General features: G+C 33.8%; 1 long non-coding RNA gene across 7 annotated transcripts; it reads right to left on the reverse strand.

Annotated features, from left to right (window-relative positions):
* Positions 1 to 614: 614 nt before the first annotated feature.
* On the reverse strand, positions 615 to 2,832 carry LOC106292505. Of its 7 annotated transcripts, none has more exons than XR_001260194.1 (8): positions 2,550 to 2,832; positions 2,330 to 2,440; positions 2,077 to 2,189; positions 1,858 to 1,987; positions 1,720 to 1,767; positions 1,462 to 1,587; positions 1,246 to 1,377; positions 615 to 879 (listed from the first exon to the last, which is right to left on the reverse strand). It is a non-coding gene; the product is annotated as an uncharacterized LOC106292505 (long non-coding RNA). The 7 variants fall into 7 exon arrangements; XR_001260191.1 differs by having other exon boundaries at positions 2,527 to 2,832; XR_001260190.1 differs by having other exon boundaries at positions 1,246 to 1,374; positions 2,330 to 2,832.
* Positions 2,833 to 7,003: the final 4,171 nt, after the last annotated feature.

Here is a 7,003-nt window from a genome sequence, read left to right on the forward strand (position 1 = left end):
ATATTTCTTTTTGGTAATTTTTTTTAATATGGTAATAGCTCATACATCTCCTATAAAATTAATGTATTCATATATAACATTTCAAATTTCGAAATATTATTATTTTTGTACAATTATACAATTTGTATTACTAAAGCTTTCAAAATTTTCTACAATATTTTAAAATTTTAAATATCTAATCGTAAAAAAATTCTTTATTGCACATGGTGCAGAAAAATATCTAGTAATAAATCAAAATTCAATTTAATAAATAAAATAATAGTAAAATTGCCACAGATTTTAGGTCCTTGCAGTTTAGTAGTTGTATTAATAATAAATTAAATAAGGATCAGTGCCTTTATATATTGTTGGGATGATGCTTGTGACGATAAGAACATGAAATTTTCTATCTGTCTTGGCTTGTAAGGATCTAAAGTCTGCGGCTTGGTTGTAAGTAGCTTATATTATTTGATAATTTATTGGTAAATGGTAATCACAAAATCATATATTAATGTCTTTCCTCTCCTAAACTCTGAACTATTTACGTTTCATGTCATAGATATCAAATATACAATAGAACCTGTTTCTGAAGACATAAATAATAAACTGAGCAATGTAATTCTAATGAAGCAGAGTGATAAAACAGTAAACGTGATTTTTAGCTGCTAATCATGCAAAGTAGATAAAATGTTTTAAGGAAAAAAAACACTGAACAGCAAAAAACTGAAAGGAAATCATAAGTCAATACTTAAACCGAAAAAAGACTTAAACATCATTGAAGCATGCAATAAGTGAGAAGATGAATAGGAGCTCTACTTCTCACATCTTGGGCGCTTAGCTTTCGCTGGCCCATCACTTGCAGAGTTCCTCTTACTCTCCTCATCTGCAGAATCTCCACGCCTGTTCGAAGGTTCACACACTTCATTTCCAAGAAAATAATATAACTGCAGACGTAATCTTTTTAAATTATCATATAATTTGACAATAATCTCTTCCAAGAAAATAATATAATTTCCTCAACGTTACTTGTTTATTTATTTATCTATACTCAGCTTTCTTAACTACCCAACAACTTCAACTAATGTAAATAGAGATCCATACTTGCTTTTAGCTGCATTAGTTGGAAGGAGAGATTTTACGTTAAAATAAAAGTTAAAGATCGAGAGATAGTAAGATGGAGAATCAAAGTTGGTCAGATTGGTGCATTCATCCAACTAAAAGACAGACGAAACAATGATTGCAAGTGAAACTACTCTAGATGTTTACCTTTGGTATAGATAGTTTCTCATTTAGCTTCTTTTAAACCAGACCACGATGTGTTATCATCCGCTGATTACAAATTCTACAATGACTCCGGCTATCTTCTCCACAAAACACTCTTTCATAATCTGGTATCTGCTGTATAGAAAAGTGTATTGTTATTTCATGAACCTAACTACTCCTCACATCAACGAAAATGACATGAACTTATAGCATTATTACCTCTAACGTACTGACTCTGAGATTGGTTAGTGACTGTCTCTTCCTCGAGTTTTTACTGTTTTCTTTATTACCTTGGCGAGCCTTTTCTTTTCAATACTACCATGCTTTGAAGTTCAAGACACGTAGCTTTATGTCAAAGAAACAAATACATTTTAACTAATGATCAGTCATGGATGAGTCTTTTGATACAGGAAGTCAAAACACTCTAAGCATTTGGAAAAAAAGGGATCGAATATTTAGGGTGTCAATAAAACTTACCGGCTTGGATAATCATATGAGCATCACCCATCTTATACTCAAGTGCTCCTGTTTAAAAAAAAAAATAACATAAAAACGTGAGGAGAGAAATAGCTCCGACCAAACTCATCGATCCATTATTAATCACATTTGAATCACCTAAATTACACTGTCAGCAACAATAACATCAACCGAACCACTTCGGATTGAAGTATCCGCACGACTAAGGGCTTGTTCGCGCCAATTAGGCTGTGATAGAAGTATATTTTCTGTGTTTATACAGATTACCCTAGCAAGTGGCGAATCAATAGAATGGTCAGCATGTACAAACACACAGGTCCCTGTACGCGAAGATACATTTTTTAAGAAAAGTCAGACCTTTTGAATCCAATATCGTTCAGTAAAGAACATAGTCATAGAGTTGAAGAAATAAACAATAACCCCTTGTTTCTATGCTTAATGCTTCAGCCCGTGTTGTTTTCTTCAAGACCCTACAACACCCAAATCATTTTTTTTTTTTGAAGAAGTAGTATAACTAAGAGATGTCTACCCTGGGAAGGCCACCAACTACTATTGCTGCATCGAGAGCAAAAGATCCGGTAAAGTATAATGTGACATATCTAGGAGAAACCTGGAGGTAAAAGGAATGAATCAATCTCTTCTGGTGTCAATGGTCGACATCCTCTGTTTCTTAGCTCTCATCTGTTAACCGTGAGTCTTGGGCGCTTCCTTGCCAAATCACCTGAGACAAAATGAACAACGGGAAATCATATACGATCTGCCATTAGTAACCTAAACACAAAGCAAGGTTAGGTGAATGACATAGACCCTTTTGAATAATCAAACAATACAGAGAGATGCAGCTGCATATATCTCCGAGCTTAAGACATGTGACGGTGGTCACGGGGAAAGGATTGAGAGAGTTCATAAAAAAGAAGGTGGGTTCTAGAAGATTCTCGTATCAGATGATGTTTTACTCTCTGCTCTTCTTCACTTTTCTTCTCCGGTTCGTCTTCGTTCTCTCCACCGTTGATACTATCGACGGCGATCCCTCTCCTTGAATGTCATAATTGCAGACGTTTCTCAAAATCATTAATTGAGAGGAGGAGCTAGACCGTGAGCGTTCACACAGCTAAGAAGAATAGTCAGCCACGATAATAAATTAATAACTTTCATTGGAGATTTGGTATTGCTGAGATGGGCTTCATATTGGCACTGGATATTATTAATGGCCCAAACGCCTGGCCCGATTTTATATTAGTTCACTTAAAACTTGGTATGACGTAGCATAATAATGTTCTCTGATTGGGGATAGGTTTAGAGGGGAGGATATTCTCCTTTTAGTATAGTATATATATATATATGTAGATGGTCGTTCAAAACAAAACAAATCGATGTGGTTTCCTTATTTGTAGGTCGTGGAGTTAGACCATGATTAACCCGGAGTTCTTAGAGTAGGTTCTCAGCGGAATTTAAGAAACTGTTTCTTAACTTTTAACTAAAAAAGCTAAGAACCAATTCTTAAAGTCCTTATTTAAGAACCGGTTCCTAACTTTTTTAGTTAAAAGTTAATAAACAGTTTCTTTATTTCTGCTAAGAACCCCATCCTAAAAACTTCGGGTTAATCATGTTCTCATAGCACCTTTAACTCTGGTTTTTAAGGGGTTCTTAAGGGGTGTGGGCCCACAAAAAACTAAATACCACCCCTTACTCTTCTTGTGCAAGAGGCGAGTTTGATGTAGTTCTTGTACTGTTCGCGAGCTTCACTGACATGTGACGGTCCGCGATTGGTTAGTTTTTAATTTTTTTTTATATGAGACAAAAAAGAAAAATAATCACAATACTAAAAGACCAATATGCTGAATTTCTAGGGTACCACGTCACCAAAAATAATCAGCCAATAAAAAAGAGTTATTCTGCCACATCCTTGCTACTTCGTAGAGTGAAGAAAACAAATGGGCCTTTTTTTCTATCCCACCCAGCATTGATCTCAACGAAAACCATATCCTTATTTCATTTTTATCCCACGTTCATCGCCACACACTCTTCAATTTTTTCTATTTTTTGAACTTTAACACTCACACTCTTCATCTTCCTCACTCCCATCTGCGTAACCCAGCCGTTGCAACCTTTTTTGATTCTCCCTAACGTTGGCGACCCACCTTTTAACGTCATAAAGTCTCATTAGTGACAGAAAAAATCAACAACCTAAGAGATTTTACCACTATATAAACCGATGGCATGATCCAGGTCCCAAACAGACCTCATCATATCGTCCCAATTTAGGAACCATCCTTATGACTTTTCAGAGCAAAAGAACTCCAGGTTTGTATTATTCCTTCATTGTAGATTCGTATAAGTATATAGTCAAAGAAACGCTGATTTTCATGTTTACATTTGTAAGTTTTGCGAGGAGGCTATGTTGCGGTGAGAAAGTTTGTGTTGAGAACAACGTACGGTAGGTTGATGTGTAGATTGCACCGCCGAGAAAGAAAAAAATATTTACAAAGCAACGTGAGTTCATGGTAGCATGCTTAAACCCTAATTAGTTTACTTTTCACTTTCTGATTCCTTTCATTACTTATTTTCTTCTATTACTTAGGTCTTTTATCAAATTTTGTATGTGTTTTCTGGGTCGTCTATCAAATTTTCTATGTTAAGAAATGGTCTCTGCGTCTTTTGTTCAAACCTTTTTCGGACAGTTAGAAACCATCTGCGCCTAAGTATATATAATAAATGTGCGCACTCACTCATGTCTGTGATTGTGTTTTGTAGGAGAAATGTATATGTATGACTGCATCGATATTATTGAACTGGTCACTCCACTGCCATCTCCAATAGCTTGAGTAGAAAAGGATATTCGGAGATTTATACATCTAAAACTATGGTGGTGTTCTGTGTTGTACATCTCAGCATCTGGAGAAATATATATTCACTGAAACGTCTTTGTTTGCATGCCAAAGTGTATTGTGTTTGTTTATTTGCTTATATGGTTCAGGTGTACTATATTTAGCTCTGAATAAGTTTTTAGGATTTTTCCGTGCAGTTCTTCAACTAATGTTGCTCATACTTTGGTTTGTTATCAGGTACCTCAATATTGACACATCTGGAAGGTAAGCCCAAGTTCTGATATCTTAGCAATAAAGAAAAGGTAGGCCTTTTTGTGATGCTTCCTTTTGATCTTTAATTACTTACAAGAAATTTAGACCATAGTAACTGGGTTGTTAAGTTAATCTAATTGCTCTTTAGTTCAACCGTGGATGTTAGTGTATTCAAATATAATCATTTTTAATTAGACAATAGTCTTGAAATAATTTATCACCTGTCTACTCTTTGTTTGATTCCAAAATTCGAATTTGCAGTCTTCCATATGGGATTCATGTTGCTGTGGTGTGATAAATTGGTTCCAATATATATTAAATTGTATGGGATCAGGCATGTGCGGAAGAGGAGCTCAGACAGAGTCGGTGAAGCTGCAAACCAACATGAAAAGAACATATGGTTACGGGAAGCTGTAAACTGAAAAAGGAAGAAAGTATTGGTTAATGAAGATATTGTAATTTGTAAATGAGTTGCAGGAAGAACTTATTCGTTGGTTTTTATAATTAAAATAACAGTTTGTGGAGACTGACAAGTCTCATGTTGGAAAAAAAATTGCATCTACCAATACACACATATTAGATAACATGCTTTTAACTCATCACTAAACTGATAAAAAAACCAGTTGTCTTCTCTAATTCAGGACAAATTCAAATTTACAGTTATCAAATATCTAATCACCTTCATAGCAAGTCACAAAATTTAACTAATGACAGAACCAATACAACATATGTTGGGTGAAGCAGAGCTATTGGAGAAAGCCGGAGCAATAATAAAAACATATATAACAGTGGAAGAAGCCACTATTAATGGAGCTCTTTTCTTTCTACTTGCAAGAAAACTGGTGACGTTGAGATGGCTGAACGAGTAGTAAAGTGTTTGATGAAGCTGGATCTAGACGAAACTTGTGCTTATGTGCACATATCTAATGCTTGCTATTCATGGGTTTTTCCAAGAGGTAGTTGAACAGAGGGTTTTCATGAACGAAACGCAAGTGAAGAAGTAAGTCCGGTGCAGTTCGGTGATGTAGATTACAAAGTTCACGGATTAGATTTTTTTTGCAAGAAAAGACACTATATTCTCAGAACATCAACAACAAATTCAATGTCAAGAATTATCTGAATCTTGTGATCTGCTGGACGAAGAGGATCCATTGTTACTTAAGCAGCAAGAAATGACGTTGTACAGGCTCAACAAGGAAACATTTTGATTTTACAGAAAGAAAAGAACAAATGAGAGTTTTTCAGAACTTTGTAAAGCGTATTTAAGAACCAAACGTAATACTTATGGATGGTTCACTCTCTACTAGAGAGTCTCTACGTACAGAAACGCTGATTTTTTGTTGCAAGGTAAATAGATAATAATATGATACTTCGATATGATGAACCATATAGATTATATGAGTCATATTGAGGTTTATACATGGCACGCTGTGAACCCCCCTCTCTACAGCCCCAAGACCAATTATTAGAACCGGAATTTCTATTAGTGAGCATGATTGAAGGCAATAGGTGAACGTCGATTAAAAAAACATAAATTGTCAATCTTTTTAAAAAAATCAACTACATTCTTTTGGTTTTCTTATGGAAAACATACAAATAGCTCTTAGAGAATATTATTATAATTTTAATTTTTTAATATGTTGTTTTGCTGCATGGAAACAAAAGTATTTGACATAATTTAAAGATTCTTTTAATGTACATTACTTTTAGATTTCAATTGTTCTTCATTTCTTCACTGCCTTAACCTTTAATAACAAATTCATATAGATTTTCTTATCACCAAATAATAAATAATCAATATTAAAATTTTAAAATATATATTGGTTGATTTTAACATTAAAAACTGTTTGAATTATATGCTAATTTTGACCATATTTTCATAAAATTCAAATAAACAAGATAAACGATTAATTGAATTTGAACTAATTTTTTTAATTCAGTTTGGTTACCAACTTAAATGTATTTTGATATTGAAAGAAAAAAAATTAAATTTTAATAATTTTAAAATTTAGTCAACAAAATCAATACAAATAATTGCAATTTTTTTAATAATTTATATAGCATATTCAGTCTAAGTATAAATTATTTAGTCAAATCCAAACTCCATAATAAATGAAATAAAATTACAATATAGGGGAAAACTCTGGGCGTAGCCCGGGAAAAATCTCTAGTAATAATAAAAACCCTTAACGGGTTCTTAGGGT

The sequence above is a fragment of the Brassica oleracea genome, chromosome C5 (assembly GCF_000695525.1).
Source record: "Brassica oleracea var. oleracea cultivar TO1000 chromosome C5, BOL, whole genome shotgun sequence".
Classification (NCBI taxonomy): Eukaryota; Viridiplantae; Streptophyta; class Magnoliopsida; order Brassicales; family Brassicaceae; genus Brassica; species Brassica oleracea.